General features: G+C 39.1%; 1 long non-coding RNA gene across 1 annotated transcript in view; it reads right to left on the reverse strand.

Moving 5' to 3' along the window:
* The window catches only part of LOC146494855 (uncharacterized), a 328,407-nt gene that overhangs the window by 175,408 nt on the left and 134,907 nt on the right, over positions 1 to 18,092 (reverse strand). The gene's annotated exons all lie outside the window — the stretch shown is intronic.

Consider the following 18,092-nt stretch of genomic DNA (forward strand, 5'->3'; position numbering starts at 1 on the left):
GTACTCACAATAGGACACAATAATCTGCATTCTCTCTGTAGTTGGGAAGAATAAAAAGAAATAAAACTGTCTTCATGATCTGTCCCCTGTCCCACAAGTTAATTATCACTTAGATAAAGACAAAGCACCCTGAAATCAGCAGAGGGAAGAAGGGTTGGAATCAATGGTACTTACACTGTATGAGGAAGTGCTTGTGTGTTGTACTACAGGGAGCTCACCGTGCTACTGCCTTGCATAGCCACCTTGCTGCTGGGGAGCGCTTAATATTTTAAGCCTTTAGTAGTCACAACCAGCTGCCTTTTTATCACTATCTGCTGCTTTCACTCTCATTTCATCCTAGTCATTGTGTCTCTTTTGGCTACCTACCACATATCCATGTTCACTGACAGACTGCACTCCAACTTTTTATTTTTTTCCACTTTCTTTTTTCTTTTGCGTTCTTTTTATCTCCCATACTCCCTTCTGTATGTTAATGTATCTCTGGTGTCATGTGTTTCAGTTGAGTGAGTCACCAGTCTTCAATGCTGCATAGATCCATTCAAGGCTGCCATCACTGTGACAATTAGGCTGGTAAATAAAGATAATGTGAGCTATCTAAGGTCTTTAACTGCTGCACTGCAATTAACAGAGCTGATTGGTGGGTAAAGCCTCAACATGGATGGCGGAAAATTAGTCAGACAGAGAGGAACTGTTTATGTAGTCAGGTTTCCATTTCATTTTGAACAGAGTGGAACTGCCCTTCACAGCAGTATGTTAGTAGAATAAAATGTTGCCTATGTCAAGTATCCCACTCTGTATATACTTTTGGCTACTGGCCAAAGCCCATATCCACAGGAAAGTATTGGAATGTAGGTAAAGTTAGAGCATTACCTTTAGGCTAAGCGCCATCTTCACTATTCAGTACAAAAGCTGCTGATCTTGTGTTCCACCTTATGATTCAGAGACACATAAATGCCATCACTCAGGGCAGCAGCCCAATTCCCCATTTTCTAGCACAATAATAGATAAACATAGTAAAAGCCAAAAGGAGTTTTCCTGCAGGGTGACTTGCCTTACTTTCAGTCAACTTGTTTGGCCTTACACTCAAATTTAGAATTTTGTTTGCTTTTCCCTGGTCTCCAGATATCTTTAACTTGGGCCTTGAAACAGGAATGGTGATTAACCCAATAATGGTGGCTGTCAAGTCTATTATATTGGATGTTAAATAAACCCAAACGGTCTAAATATACCTAATCCTAAGCTATGAGAATGTATGATTTATTTTAAAAATTATTCTCCCAGGTCCAGGACAAAAATGAAATTAGCATTCTAGCAGATACACATCAATAACTATTTATATTTATTTCTTGACAAGGGGTTTTTGTTCATCTTCAAAAGAGGTAGTGCTCATTGATGATGACTTTCGACGGGAAGTCAGCTTTTGTAGTCAGTGTTGGATATGGTTGTGTGGGGAGTGTGAGGATCTAAGCAACTTTGACAAAGGCCAAGTTGTTATGGTTAGATGATGGGATTGGACCATTGTTCCTACACTGAGACTTGGAACTGGTGTGTCACCAACTCACTGGCTCCTAGCAAACATAAACAGCATGCTAAGAGAAAACTAGCAAAGAACCCTGAATGATGTTATAACTGAGTGTTTGCAGCCAGACCCTGATCTTCAACAGCTAACAAAGGCAGTGATAAGCAGTCAGGCCTATAGACTATAGTTAGCTATTTCTAAAGTAGCTCTTATGTTTTTAAGTGGTATAGAAGTAGATGTAATGAGTAATGTAAGAACTGCATTTTCCAGTTAGTAACCAAGTAAACATATGCATTACTTTTAAGAAAAGCAATGAACATGACATGAAATTATACACTAATCAAAAGACCTGCTGCAGGTTGGTGTTAGATACCACACAACATCAGAGGTTTGGTAGAGTATGATTAGCTGATCAGCATGCAGTTAGTCAATTTGCTGTAAAAAGATCCCAACATTAAGTTTGACCTCATGATTTATACACAAGATTTTGTGAGCTTAATCTGACTTATACATCACTTTAAAAAAACAAAAAAGTATTTATTTATCTATTTTTATTTTTTATTTTTTTTGGGTGGGGGGTATTAATAAATTCCAAATATGATGCAGATTAAAATAACTAAATAAAATGTATATTAATGTAGTGTATTTTTGTGTGAAAAGGTTAAAAAAAAAAACTGTCACGACTAGGGGCAGCAGCCGTGTGATGTGTGGAAAGGAGGACTCAAATGCAGCATTTATTAGGATGTGAGGGTGATTTATTAAGAATACCGAACATAAAGTGGGGATGGCAAAACAGAACTAAGGATGAACTAAACTAGGAGAAACTAAACCATAGAGCAGCAAACCTGAACATGGAGGAGGACAGCAGGGGGTTCACGAAATAATGTAGAGTACGCAGGGTAACACAGAGGATGAACACAGACGACGCGACGAGGAGCACAGGCAGACACGCAGTATAAATACACACACCAGGTAATTAGGAAATAGCAGACAGGTGGGGACACAGCTGGAACTAATGGACATAACGAGACAAATCTACAAAGTAAAACAGGAAACTCACAGACTGTTTTACACTACCAACTGCACAGCAAATCCAGCATGTCCAAATTAACACTGTCAGATTTGATTTCAACACTTTTAAAGTGTCTATATGGGTCCACACCAGAGAGTGTTAATTTAACTCTTTTTGGAGAGTTGGTATGTTAACTCTGATTTAGTGTTAAACACCAAATCTCTCTGGAGTTGATAATTTAACACTTGGTGTTAAGAGTTTATATATTAACTCTCAAAGAGTATTTTAGTTTAACTACGTAAGAGTTATCTTCTAATTAATTCTAAAAAGCGGGAATTTTACTGTTCTGAACTTCTAGAAATTTCTTTTGGAAATAAACATTTACTAAAAAGACGCAATGGTTTTTGAAAAACATTTATTCTGAACTGTGCACCACAATTTCAAAATATTTTCTGAAAGATGTAACAGTGTACATGTTCTCACTTTCATTAGAATTTTGTTTATCAAAAGGTCTGACATAGGTGAGCTGGTAAATGCAAATAACAGCATTCTCATCACTTATTTCAATAAATACAAAATACAATATGCATGTCCTTCATTCATCACTTTGTGGAACTTCAACGCACTTCTGCTCTCCCCCATATTCCATCTTCACAAGCATATCCTATGTGGAGATTGAATAAAAATTAGTTGACACTAATTAATGGCACAAATCAATTGCAGCACAGTAAAAAAAAAAAAAAAAGGAATCCTTTTTGAGACATTACTTGTGTAAAGTATTTTCCCAAAAGATAAGGACACAGACAACAGGTAATACTGAACTAAATGTAAAACCTCAACCTTTTTCATTTTTACCTAAACCGTGTGCACAAAACTCTGGAGGGATCTAAATGCTAACGTAGAACTCAGTCGGGACGTCTGCTACTGCTGTTTGCTCGTTTTTTATGGGAGATCGTTTTCAGGCTTCAAGTAGCACCATTATATCAACATTTCACATTCTAGACATTGTTTTAGGTGTATTTGACCAAAAAATTTAACCGAAAATTCACATGCAAGCTTTTTTTCAAGGCTGTGGTATTTGCCGAAAACAATACCTTTCAGCTAGCTAAAACAGCAAGCGGTGCTATCAGCGAGCAACATGGCTAATGCCTTTCACACAGCTTTGTCTCAACTCCAAAGAGCCACAGAAGTAAAAGCTAATAATAATAATTGAAACAATCTTTGAAAAAATGACTTACCAAGCATGGCAAACAACTCAAATATGTAGAGCAAAATGTTCTGAAACGGCTTCACTTCAGCTTCGATCGGAGCCGTGCTGGGGGCGGAGTCTGTGAATTTACTCTATTAGTGTCATAGCCCCTCTAGGAGTTCAGAGTTAAGAGGTCAAGAGTTAATGTTTCCATTGTAACACCTCCAGATTTGAAATAGAAACACTCATTTTTAACACTCGATTTTAACTACTATCATTTTACACCTCAGAGTTACATTAAAAGCATGTGACTCTACTTAGAGTAAAATTAACTCTAAGACTACTAACACCAAAACATTTAACACTTTTGAATTTGCTGTGTGGGGACACAAACAGAACACAGAGGGGAGGCACAGGTAGGGATGATAGAAACACACAACTCAAACCCTAAGAACAAATACAAAATCAGAATAAACTAGAAAAATGATAATGATAAACTTAAAGCGCTGGGTCACCGACCCAGGACCATCACAAAAACATATTCAACCAATTAATTATTTTCCAAAAATTTAATTTTCTGACAGTTGTTCCATTGTTCAGGTTTAACAGGATCACATCATGGGCCATCAGCTTAACTGTACAGTGTGGAAAAATTGAAGGACTTTCTTGCTTATGCCAAAGTGGCAGGCATCAGGGTGAGGAATTTCCTAACCAATAAGATAGAATGAAGAAAATGTATAAAAAAAAATTACAGGCACCTGCTTAGCTTACAGGTTGAGCAAGTGGCAATATGCCACAAGGCTAAATGCAGCAGCCCAGCCTCTGACCTGAGGCCCTTTGCTGCTACACTTTTTTTCTCCTCACTTTCCTATCTTCTCCTTTTTGGTTCCCCATTTCCTCATGAGACTTTGCCAGGCTGCCACTGTAAATAAGAATGTGCTCTTATTGACTTGCCTGGTTAAATAAAGCATGCACTGACTCATTACTCACTCATTTGACCATTTTTAGATACAAATATTTCCAATAAAGACATTTAAATATTGTTTATTTAGCTAAAGAGCATACATTTACTTTATGGTTATTGACACTTGCTTCATTGAATTCAGCCAGGTTAATTTTCTCTTTAACTGCTACCACCGTATATCCTCACATGTATGGTAGTAACACAAACAGAAATAAAACCTTGACAGACTGAAACAAAACCAGTCTTGGCAGAGATGCAGAATGTTAGTGAAATGACTCATAGTGGGCATAAAAGAAAGGAAGGTGGAGCCAGTGGAAAAAGGATCATGACGTATTCCACAGCTGGCAGAGCAATGCTGTGCGGCTGATGAGTGTTTTCCCATTGCCAGCTCACAGCGTAAGTCTACTGGGAAAGACTTCCCACTGCGGCGTCTGCTTCCTGACACCTATCCCACAGTAGCAGTTGAAGAATTAGGTATCGCAACAAAAATACGCACAGGGAGATTTCCAGCTTGCAAATCTTACATAATGTAAGAAGTTAAATATTGTTTGTTTTCTGAAAATATGAAATAACCCAGTACTTGAAGTTACTTGATTAATTTTATGTTGTTATTTTATTGTTTCCTGTACAAAAGTTGTTCCACAAAATTATACTTACGTGTACACCTACATGGTACTTGCGGCCTAACTGTGTAATTATTTTGTTTCCTGCAAAACCCTGACTTGGTACATGAAATTACACAGAATTACAGGCTAGTTTTGTCTTAGTTGCAGGTGCCACAGCGTACTTGTGTCATAGTTTCTTGCAAAAGCTTGACATGTTGCCGACAAAATGTACAAGTAGGTGCAAGTACAGTTTACTTGCACCTTATTTGCGGGTCATGTTATAAAGTGTTACCCAATTAACATTTGAAAAGACCTGTTCAAGCTAGTAAATTAGTATTTTGTATGCAGATAAATGTTTTTAAGCATTTCCCAATATGGGGCTGGTTTATATTGGCCTGATTATCCAGAATTTAAGCCTTTAGTTTATTTTTCAGAAATCGTGAGCCACAATAGACAATTCATTGTAAACAGAACTCATGGAAAAACACTTGTGATCTTTATATGTTTAGTACAGCAATATGCTAAACAGCTCTTCTAGGTTAACAATTATTTTGTTATTTCAGTTATTATTGGTTTTGAACATGTCGATTATTCACAACCCATTGTGCCTATCATTTAGCCATTTCACTTTCCATCAAAATTGCGTACACTACATTGATAAAAATGTTCAGTCGGCTGTGTTCACATACATATGTGTATCATGATCTTTGACGAGAGGGTCTGGCTCACAGTCTCCACTCTAATTCATCCCAAATGAGTTATACTGAGTTGAGGTCAGGACTCTGTGCAGTCAAGTTCTTCCATACCAAATTCACTCATTCATATCTTTATGAACCCCTGTGGAAGGGGCCATTCTAAAACTGCTTTCATAAATAGTATGACATTGTCTACAATGTCTTGGTATGCTGAATCATTAAGAGTTCCTCTTACTGGAACTAAGATGCTGAGCCCAACTCTTGAAAAGCAACCCACACCATAATTTTCACTTTCACCAATCTTTACACTTGGGACAAAGCAGTAAAACAATTACTATTCTCCTTGTTACCACCAAACCCAGACTCATCCATCAGATTGCCAGACAGAGAAGCAGGACTTGTCACTCTATAGAACACGTCTGCTCTGCTCTACAGTCCAGTAGCAGTATGTATGCATGTGTAGTTTGAGACGTTAAAAACTCTGCCATAAAATTAGTAGATTTAGTAGTTATTGTGTGACTAAGATATGTGTTATACAAGGTATTAAAAAAATTTGAGTTATATTTGAGTTGACTTAGCTTAGATCGTGTCTTAGCCCCGTGCCAGTTTTCAGAAGCCACATGACGTTACCTTTCCAATTAAGTCTTGTACTTGATTGAACTTTGGCATAACTGCATTCCAGCTTAAAACTTTTCCACTTCTTTAGGTTGTAGCATTACTTTAATAGTGGAAACCATTATAGATATCCCTTCTCTTCCCATCTAGTGCTCACTTCAACTGGGCTATTTAAATAATAAAAAATAAAATTAAAATGGGGAATCTTACTAACATGCTGTAATGAGTCCAAATTCATTTTGCAAATAAGAGACAGTATCAATAACTAATAAAACTGTCTTTCTTTTTTTAAATTACTTTTTAACTTCTTGTCATAGTATGGAAACTAGCCAGCAAAGGATGAATGCAGGCACAAAGGCTGACACAGACTTTCCATGTCTTACCAACTTCTTCCTCTTGATGCTACAACTGAGATTCACTTCCTTTCTTTCTGTCAAGTATGTTGTAGCAGATGGACCAGGACACCACCAAAGTGAAGACAAGAGAAATCAATAGGGAGTTAAATTGAAGAATCTGTGCTCATTACTTTTCCTGTTTCCCCTCTTATTCTTCATGTGTCAATGACAACACTACTGCAGTAGTGGGCTGCACATCTGTCCCATTCACATCAATTATTTTACAGAACGACTCAGTGTGTGCACAAGAAACACACATTTGCACCTTCAAGGCGGAAGGTGGAGAACTTTCTGTGACATTACTGCAGCATCTCACATATAAAAATATTTATGCTTCTGGGTGAACCTTATCTAATTTAACCTTTTGTATGGAGCACCAAGGAATTTCCAAACATCGTTGGGTAAAACTGATTTGTAAAGAAAAAAAATTGTAAAAAAACATCCTAGACTCTAATTTATTTAATGCAGTCTCTCTATGTGCTGAGCCTCTGTGGCTTTATACTTCTGGTCAGTCTGTCCTGCCTCCTCTACCCTCTGTCCACCCTGTGGCTCATTACTCATTTCACGCCATGCAACGGAGCACAACAATTGAGGATCACATCTATTTCAATCTGAAATAATCACCATCGTGAAATCTAATAAATTATGCAGCACTCAATAGCTCAGCACAGACTCACTTTGTTTTAATGCCAGGCTAAAGATGCCAGAACATTATTCTTAAAGTCAATGCGGACCAGCTCTATGCACTTCCTGTTCACACATGATTTGGAAATGTCCGGTGCATTTAAGGACAGAAAAATATACTTTTAATTATTATTTACCCCTGCTGACAACATCACTCTAACTTTTCCATTCTTAATAAGTGAATAGACCTCATTTAAAGGGCTTTGCCTTTTACTATACTATAGACACTGATCAGGCATAACATTATAACACATAAATGAAGTGAATAACACTGATTATCTCTTCATCATGACATCAGTTAGTGGATAGGATATGTTAAGGAGTAAGGGAACATTTTGTCCTCAAAGTTAAAGAGTTAGGAGCAGGAAAAATGGACAAGCATTAGTACTTGAGCAAGTTTGACACGGGCCAAATTGTGATAGCTTGCATTTCCAAAATAACGGTGGTTAACCAGCAACAGACATTGGCAGCCAAGCCTCACTAAAGGCCGGCCCATGGCTCTAAAGCACTTTGGGTCAACTTCTGGTCCCTGGGCCATGGACCAGTACCGGTCCGTGAATCATTTCGTACCGGGCCGTGAGAGTTGAAGCTCCAGTGTGAAATTTATGGTTTTCAAGGTTTTTATCGTTAACTCTGTTTCCCTGGGTCTTTTCCCATGTTGTAGTTGTATCTCTTATTTTGAAAGAAATATTTACGTGTTACCATAGCGACCAGAGAGCATTAAGGGGCAGAGAGGAGGACGTTACTCTCAGTGTTGTTGCCGCATTTTCAGGAGGACGCTGCTAATAAAGTTACATAGTGAATTTGCATTTATTGTTATATTTACAAAATCCCACAGTTTTTGTCTTGATCGTAGCATTTTATTTTGTTGTATTTATCCACAACACCTTAAAGGCCAGTCCGTGAAAATATTGTCTGACATTAAACCAGTCCGTGACGCAAAAAAGGTTGGGGACCACTGATATAGACTATAAATAATAAGTGACAGGTTCCACACATTTTTCATAATGGATAGGTATATTTTTATTAAAAATGTTATTTCACACAATTTAGTGAGCAAAGTACTGAACTTAGATGACAGAAACAAAGAATCAGTCATATCGCACTAGTATTGATCCAATACCAGCACCAGCACTGGTATCCTATCAATATTTATAATGACTTATTCACCTCTAACATGAGCATCAGAACTGGACCAGAGAGCAATGCAAGAACATGTCCTGGTCTAAATAAATCACTTTTTCTTTTACGTCACAGGAATGAGCAGGTTCTCCACTTACCTGGGGAACACTTGGCACCCATGGTACATTATGGGAAGAAGGCAAACCAAAGTAAATGCTCAGGAGGTAGAGCTCTGCACACTAGCTAGGTAGAGCAAGTTGGAAGATTGGTGGTTTGACATGCCAAATGGTGAATGGCAGTGAATTTTTGAGGACTATATAAAGCACTCTATAAGAATCAGTCCATTTACCAGATGCATCATCATGCATCATGCCACAAAGCTGAAATGATTCAGAAATGGTTTGACAAGAACAACAAGTTCTATTTGTTCATATTTATACAGTAGAATCATTGTGGAGATCGATGGTCTCTTTGTGCTGGTCTTCATCTTTGATTGGTGCTGTTGGCTTTGTGTTTATATCTAAATACTAAGAGAAAGATATGTGTGTCCTCATTGGGGTAGGGATTTGTGTTGGTGTTCGGGGCTGTAGCCTGTAGGTGTATATTGTTAATGGGACATTGTGTTTCAGATCATTCAGATCATTTAACATAGTGTTAATAGGGTTCTGTATAATATGTGTAATAACTTCTTTACTTTAATTTTTTTTGAGTAATGACCCCAAAACTGATCACAACAAGGAGAGGAAATACCTTCTACATTCACAAACATTCGACCACTCAGCATGTAATTATTTTTCATGAAAGTAATGTCTTTGATATGCTGCTTAGAGATAGAGATGATGGATAAGGAATCAAATCAATATGTGATATTGATAATGTAATCTGAATTGCTAAATTCTTACCAGCAAGCACTCAGTGACAGTAGGAAGGAAAAACTCCCTTTTAACAGAACAACAGTTCAGAGTACCCAGCCTTCTTGGAGTCCCTGGATGGGGTGCTTGAGGGTGCTCCACCTGGGGACTCTGTTGTCCTACTGGGAGACTTCAATGCTCATGTGGGCAACAACAGTGAGACCTGGAGGGGCATGATTGGAGCAGCGGCCTCCCCCCATCTAACCCCCAAGCAGTGTTTTGTTGTTGGACTTCTGTGCAAACCATAGTTTGTCCATAATGAACACCATGTTCGTACATAAGGCTGGACCATGTTCAGCACCTCCATTGCTGAAGATGCTGCACTGAGCTGTGGTTGCAAGATGGTTGGTGCTTGTCGTGGTGCCCCCGAACCAAATAGTGAACACCAGAGGTGAAGGGAGCCACCAGGCTGAAGGAGGAGCCCTAATGGGCTTGATTAGCCTGCGGGACTTGATGGGTACTGACAGGCCAAGTGGAATGCGGCCCGGGCAGTAGCTGAAGAAAAAACTTGGATGTGGGAGGAGTTTGGCGAGGCCATGGAAAAAGACTTTCAGACTCCCTCAAAGAGATTCTGGTAAATTATCAGGCAACTCAGGAGGGGATAGGGGTGCTCTACCTGCACTGTGTATAGTGTGGGTGAAGCACTGCTGGCTTTGACTGAGAACATTATTGGGTGGTGGAATTAATACTTCAAGGACCTCCTTAATCCCACTGGCACATCTTTAATGGTGGGATCAGAGTCTGGGGACGAGGGGGAGGATTCATCTATCTTCAGGGGTGTCTCACTGAGACAGTTAAACAACTCCTTGGTGGCAGGGCCCCTGGGGTGGATGAGGTTTGCCCTGAGTTCAATTCAGTTCGGTTCCATTCTACTTTTAAATACTCTAGGAACAACAAGTATGGCTGCAGTGCAAGAGCGAAATGCTATAATGGGGTTATATAATGGGGTGACTAAAAGGTCATTAAGAAAAGATGGGGCCTGATTATTCAAGACCTTGTATGTGAGGAGTATTGTATTGAATTCACTTCTGGATTTAAGAGGGAGCCAATGAAGAGTACCTGGATTAAGTGGCGTAAATGAGCTTCCTCAGAAGGGTGGCTGGCCCTTACAGATAGGGTGAGGAGTTTGGCCATCCAGGAGGGGCTCAGAGTGGCACCTCCTGGAAGCCTCCTGGGTGAAGTGTTCTGGACATGTCCCACAGGGAGGGGGCTCCGGGGCAGACCGAGGACACGCTGGAGAAATTATATCTGTCTGCTTGCGTGGGGGAGCCCGGGGAGAGGGAGGTCTGGGCTTCTCTGCTTAGGCTGCTGTCCTTGTGACTCGGCCCCAGATAAGTGGCAGAAGATGGATGGATGGATGGTCTGTTTAGGCTGGATTTCATACTTCAGATCAGTTCAGTTTTATATATTAACAGTGTTGGGAAGGTTACTTTTAAAATGTATTACACTACAGATTACAGAATACATGCCCCAAAATGTATTTTGTAACGTATTCCGTTACGTTACTCAATCAGAGTAAAGTATTCTGAATACTTTGGATTACTTAATATATTATCAGCTACTACTTTTACAGCTACATGAATGTACTATTGCTGTGTGATTTATTACTTTTACTGAAGGTTATTCGCCATACCAATAGCAACTAGATTTTTAAATGTTAATATAGGGTGGACAATAGGTAAGGCTGCACTTTTTGCAGCAATCTCATATAGAAAACTATTCCGCGCAAGTATAAAACAGGTCCGTGGCTCCGAACCGTAAAGGCATAAAACCGTAAAGAGACCTCTGGCTAATACGTTGGGTTCCGTTTTGGGCTCGTAGCCGAAAACTAGCTTTACTTTGTTGTCTGGGTCAACTTTGTATATACAGTGGGGCAAAAAAGTATTTAGTCAGCCACCGATTGTGCAAGTTCCCCCACTTAAAATGATGACAGAGGTCAGTAATTTGCACCAGAGGTACACTTCAACTGTGAGAGACAGAATGTGAAAAAAAAATCCATGAATTCACATGGTAGGATTTGTAAAGAATTTATTCGTAAATCAGGGTGGAAAATAAGTATTTGGTCACCTCAAACAAGGAAAATCCCTGGCTCTCACAGACCTGTAACGTCTTCTGTAAGAAGCTTTTCTGTCCCCCACTCGTTACCTGTATGAATGGCACCTGTTTGACCTCATCATCTGTATAAAAGACACCTGTCCACAGCCTCAACCAGTCAGACTCCAAACTCCGCCATGGCCAAGACCAAGAGCTTTCGAAGGACACCAGGAAAAGAATTGTAGACCTGCACCAGACTGGGAAGAGTGAATCTACAATAGGCAAGCAGCTTGGTGTGAAAAAATCAACTGTGGGAGCAATCATCAGAAATGGAAGACATACAAGACCACTGATAATCTCCCTCGATCTGGGGCTCCACGCAAGATCTCATCCCGTGGGGTCAAAATGATCATGAGAACGGTGAGCAAAGATCCCAGAACCACACGGGGGGACCTGGTGAATGACCTGCAGAGAGCTGGGACCAAAGTAACAAAGGTCACCATCAGTAACACACTACAACGGCAGGGAATCAAATCCCGCAGTGCCAGACGTGTTCCGCTGCTGAAGCCAGTGCATGTCCAGGCCCGTCTGAAGTTTGCCAGAGAGCACATGGATGATACAGCAGATGATTGGGAGAATGTCATGTGGTCAGATGAAACCAAAGTAGAACTTTTTGGTATAAACTCAACTCGTCGTGTTTGGAGGAAGAAGAATACTGAGTTGCATCCCAAGAACACCATACCTACTGTGAAGCATGGGGGTGGAAACATCATGCTATGGGGCTGTTTTTCTGCCAAGGGGACAGGACGACTGATCCGTGTTAAGGACAGAATGAATGGGGCCAAGTATCGTGAGATTTTGAGCCAAAACCTCCTTCCATCAGTGAGAACTTTGAAGATGAAACGAGGCTGGGTCTTCCAACATGACAATGATCCAAAACACACCGCCCGGGACACAAAGGAGTGGCTCCGTAAGAAGCATTTGAAAGTCCTGGAGTGGCCTAGCCAGTCTCCAGACCTCAACCCCATAGAAAATCTGTGGCGGGAGTTGAAAGTCTATGTTGCTCGGCGACAGCCCCAAAACATCACTGCTCTTGAGAAGATCTGCATGGAGGTGTGTGCAAACCTGGTAAAGACCTATAGTAAACGTTTGACCTCTGTTATTGCCAACAAAGGTTATGTTACAAAGTATTGAGTTGTATTTTTGTTATTGACCAAATACTTATTTCCACCCTGATTTACGAATAAATTCTTTACAAATCCTACCATGTGAATTCATGGATTTTTTTTTCACATTCTGTCTCTCACAGTTGAAGTGTACCTCTGGTGCAAATTACTGACCTCTGTCATCATTTTAAGTGGGGGAACTTGCACAATCGGTGGCTGACTAAATACTTTTTTGCCCCACTGTATATATATATTATATATTTACATGCTTCCATCTCCCGTTTCTGGTTGGTGACGTCTCTTACTTTTTGACTCTTTTTCTCCCTCCCTGGCGCTCACAGACACATAATGGGTATGGCAGACCATTCTCCCTGCAGCACGGACTACACTGCCCATAAGGCTACAGTCTTTAGGGCTATGTCTGTAACACTCTGCCTATTGCCTTCATATTAAAAATTTTTTGTGAATAATTAAAAAATAATATTTCTTCATGTCATTATACGGGTGACATGGGCCATGAGATTGAGACACAGACATGAGAGCCTCTTAATGCGTGTTTTGTTTGGGTTTCCACCGGCGTGGACACCAAAAATATAGAGTTCATAGCCTTATGAAACAGGAAAATACCGCGGTGTAATCCATTCATTTCAACAAAGTAACTGTATTCTGAATACCACCTTTTAAAACGGTAACTGTAACGGAATACAGTTACTCATATTTTGTATTTTAAATACATAACAGCGGTACATGTATTCCGGCTTCATTCGTGGCTTCATTTTGAGAGTCACCACCATTTCTAAGTAGCAATAAAGAAATTATATTCATGCAAATTAATTGCATGCTGTGGGTCAAATGTATGTGCATGTTTGTTGACGTATTTCCTCTCCTTGTTGTGATCAGTGTTGGGTCATTACTCATATTGCACAGAATACGTAATGCAGTATGTTACTCCCAGAAAAAGTAATTTGTTATACTACTTGTTACATTACTTTCAAGTTACTCTGTAAAATAGTTAAAACACACTCTCTGATAATCACCATTTTACAATATGAATATAAATAATCCCACACACCAACACAAATCCCTAATGAGGACACACATGTCTAAGATCTTAGAATGCAAAGCCTACCACACATACCAAACAATCGCCACAGTGATTCTGCTTTAGAAAAGTGAACAAGTAGAAAGGGAAGCTGCAGAGTGATTGCTTATCTATTTATTACTATTGAAGTTAAGGGTCTGGCTGCAGGGGTCAGCATTCACTCAGATTTCACTTTGGGTTCTTGGCTAGTTTAACGTTAGCATGTATATTGGCAGATGCTTGCAAACAACCAAAGAAGAAAAAAGAAAGTGTTCACGGCATAATGCGGTTGTTTCTTTCCTGGATGCAGTTTTCCACTTATCTCGTCCTTTTGTTCAATAAAAATAAATGTCCCTATCCGTGCTCTAGACTGCGTTGCTATTTTCCTGTTCTGACACGCAAACTAAAATGAGCTGGTTGTAGGGCGAGTGCAAGAACTGATAAGTGGGATTGATTGCAGGCAGATGAACAATTCCAAAAAATTGGACTACTGGAATCCAGTTTTCTTCAAGAACCGGTTTTCGATACCTGTCCCTAGTTTTATCAGTTTTGTGTTCAGAAAGAAAGACTGTATGTGTGTACTCAGTAGGGTAGATATTTGTGTTAGTGTGCAGAGCTGTAGTATCAGGCTTATATTGAGTAATAACCCCAACACTGAATATTAGGCATGAGTTGCTGCGATGTTTTAGCTCAGCACAGTTTATGATATCATAAACATTTAAACATGTCTTAACATGTTAACTATTTGACCACAATTATAAATAAACTATTGCTATACACTGTTAATACTTAACATGGTATATACCCTAAATGTTAGCCATTGTACTCTTGACTATTTTTTTGTTGTGGTTTTTAAGGTAGTCGACCAGTGTAGTTTCTCATGATTTGTTTTTTTTTTTTTAAGAAAATAATTAGGCAAATTTACCAATTGGGTTCTTCTTCAAGCATCTCTCATGTACAGTGAATTAGAGATCCAAGAAGACTGTTTCAGTAGCTTAACCTTTTTTCCTCTAGTGACAATTTGGTAAATGTATTAATTAAATAGGGAAGCAATAAACAATACATTATTATTGTCTTTCTTTTATTTTTCAAAACATACTATCTGTCTAAATAGTACCTCTAGGGACAGAAATAGATATTCTGTTTTTGAGATAGTATACCTATGTCATCATCAAAACAATTTTTACCCTTATTATACAGAAAAAAATAAATAAAAAATTGGCTTCATTGCTTATCTTTTGCTGAGTATCACTTCTGTTCTATTTAAAAGCCTTTCTCTGTGACACCCAGCTATGAGTGACTAATCTGCTTCATGCTCATTCTTATCTGACCTGATGATCTAATAAAATAAAAATTCATAGCATGATAATGTACTGAATACTGTAATAATAGCCAGTCAAGTATCTTGTTAAACTTAATTCCTGAAACTTTACATCAAGAATCAAAACAGGTCATAGGCCTACAGTGGGCGGTGGATCCCTCGATGTCATGAAAACCAATATATTTTAATGAGCCTGAGACCTGGGGCTAGACAATAATTTTCTTATTTGGGTCACAGAATGAAAAGTTGAATAACCTCTGCTATAAAATACATGGTATTTAATGGTATATTCACAGCCCACAGTCTCCACTTATCACCTTGTGGACAAAAAAGGGGGATGGGGTTGAATTTTACAGACTAAGGGTCACACTGTGTAAAGAGGCCAGTGGAGATACTGTCGGTGATGAGTATGGTCTATTTAAAGGTCCTCAGGGTTGGACACTATCTTTAATTCCTCAACTACCAGTTGGGCTGTTATCTCCTTTGCCACCACTGGGTGACTTCAGGTCACATAGACAAAGACAGAGTCAAGAAGCCATATAAGAACATGGCGTTGGTGAATTACTTTGTGTGTTCCTGTCTTTAAGTGTTTGTCAGACTGCAAGTCTGTGTACCTCACTTTGATCTTACCTTCTGTAGTCACTTATCCTTTAAACTTCCACCAGGTCACTCATGATGTTTTTGGGGCTAGTGTTAGGTAAATTCCATATAAAGGAGTAGATGTGAATCTATTTAATATACCCTATTTTTACCTATTTAAAGCATCATGAGGCCAATTGTTTTTAAAAGACTTTATTTAAAATATGCCATATTATACTTCCTGAAACTATATTTGTTTTGCAAGGTAAGATCCAACATAACCTTACCCTCAGTGGCCGGTCGTTCATTGGATGTTAAGAGTGAACAATAAACCACTAAGAAAAGGAAAACTGCTGTCTTTAAAAAAACACAGATGCGTGTCTATAGTTCCCTGCCCTTTGTCTTCAAGTGTTTAACAAGTGTGTTTTGGCATAGGGAATTGCTGTAAAATATGAAGGAAGGCAAAATGAGTCATTCCAAGGCCTTTCTGAAACATTATTTACTGTGCCTCTCTGTTTGGAACCATAGATCACAATGCAACATTCCACATGATTTGCAGCAAAGCATGCTGCAAAGCAATCACAATAAAATCATCTGCATGTCTTGTCTCTTAACTTCATTTTTGTGCACAGTTGAATGTGTGCAAATCACAGCCAAGAAAGTGAGGAGAGACAGGCCCAGCACATGTGTGAGTGTATATGTGGGTCTGTGTGATGACAGGGAAATGAACCAGAAAAGACAAAGCAGTGTGAGGGGAAAAAACAGGAGCTGGTTTCTAATCTTGGAAATACTTAGAGTCAGACCATTTGGCTGGGGTCCACATGGCTCTCTCATCAGTCCCTCTCTTCTTTCTCTATTTGGATTCTGTGCATTTGTGAAAGATGGCTTTACAGCTTTTCTTTTAACCTCTTTATCATCCTCTTTGTCATGGTTCAGTCAGTTTCTAGGTCAAAACAATGTTCCATACTTGAAGAAAGTAAGTCTACCTTACACAAAACATACAGCTGGCTGGCTAACCCACTGTTGCGTACAGATGATTGTTTTGCTAAATTTAAATTTGTTTTAGAAAGCAATGGAATTATGTAGTCAGACAAACAATAATTAAAGCTTATTTGATGGACACTGAATCAGCTATTGGCTCTCTCAGCAGAGGTGTTGCCTATAGTAAAAATGAACACAGTGATTGGACGATGGGTGGACCCGAGGAAAATTAATTGCTTCATTGCAAAATTTAACATGAGTGCCTGCTTTTCAGTGGTGGAATATACCTTTTGATGTTAATGGAACTTTTTAGAGAAATAAGAAGTGAGCGAATACCTTCAAGTGATTTAAGAAGGATATTTTGCAGGGATATTTTCACAATATAGGAGAAATTTGGCAAGCAGACCATATTAGCAAGAAATCTTGACTTGTGTTTTTGAACTCTTGTAGGAAGCTTCCCACCAGAGTGTAAACTAATTATTTAAAAACTCAGAAATATAAAAAAATGGCCAAACCAACAGATTCTACACAATTATGCAAAAAGTCTGTTTACAGATATTGGCCTACAATGAACAAGTCAGAGTTTATGGTATGCAAGTGAGACTGAGAAATGAGACACCCAAGAGCTGAAGGTAGTGAGTAAAGATGTTTTTTTATGGTCCTGCAAACCCGTCTGCGTACAAGTTTACATGTGTGGGGGCGGGTTCCTCCAGGATTCTGACTTCCTATTGCTGGAAGCGGATGATGTAAGCATCTGCCAAATGTTGATTGGTGAATTCAGACAATAATCAGTGAAAAGTACAAAGCAGAGGGACGATTGGTTTAACCGTTCATTATTTTCTCTGTAGTTGAAGTCAAGATTAAAAATCTCAAAGAAAGCTCCCTTAGAATTCAAATATCTGTGTTGACAGTTGAGAACTGCATTTCATTATAGTGGACGGGTCAGGACTGTACAGTAAACTGAAACCCTGAGTGCATTAGAGGAAGCATTAGAAATACTCTAGGAAGCACGCGATGCTGAGACAGACGGTATTGAAGTCCTCTGAGATGCTACAGTCTGGAACAGTGGCTGCTTTCTGTAATTGAGTTCAATAACAGAGTGAACTGAGGAGGGTATGTGGGAGGAGAAGATGCAATACAATACAGTATATCCAGTATATTTGGGCATGCACTGCCACACAGACCATAGCATTTATCTAGAGTCAATATAATACAGATG

This window comes from Neolamprologus multifasciatus, chromosome 20, assembly GCF_963576455.1.
Source record: "Neolamprologus multifasciatus chromosome 20, fNeoMul1.2, whole genome shotgun sequence".
NCBI classification, from domain to species: Eukaryota; Metazoa; Chordata; class Actinopteri; order Cichliformes; family Cichlidae; genus Neolamprologus; species Neolamprologus multifasciatus.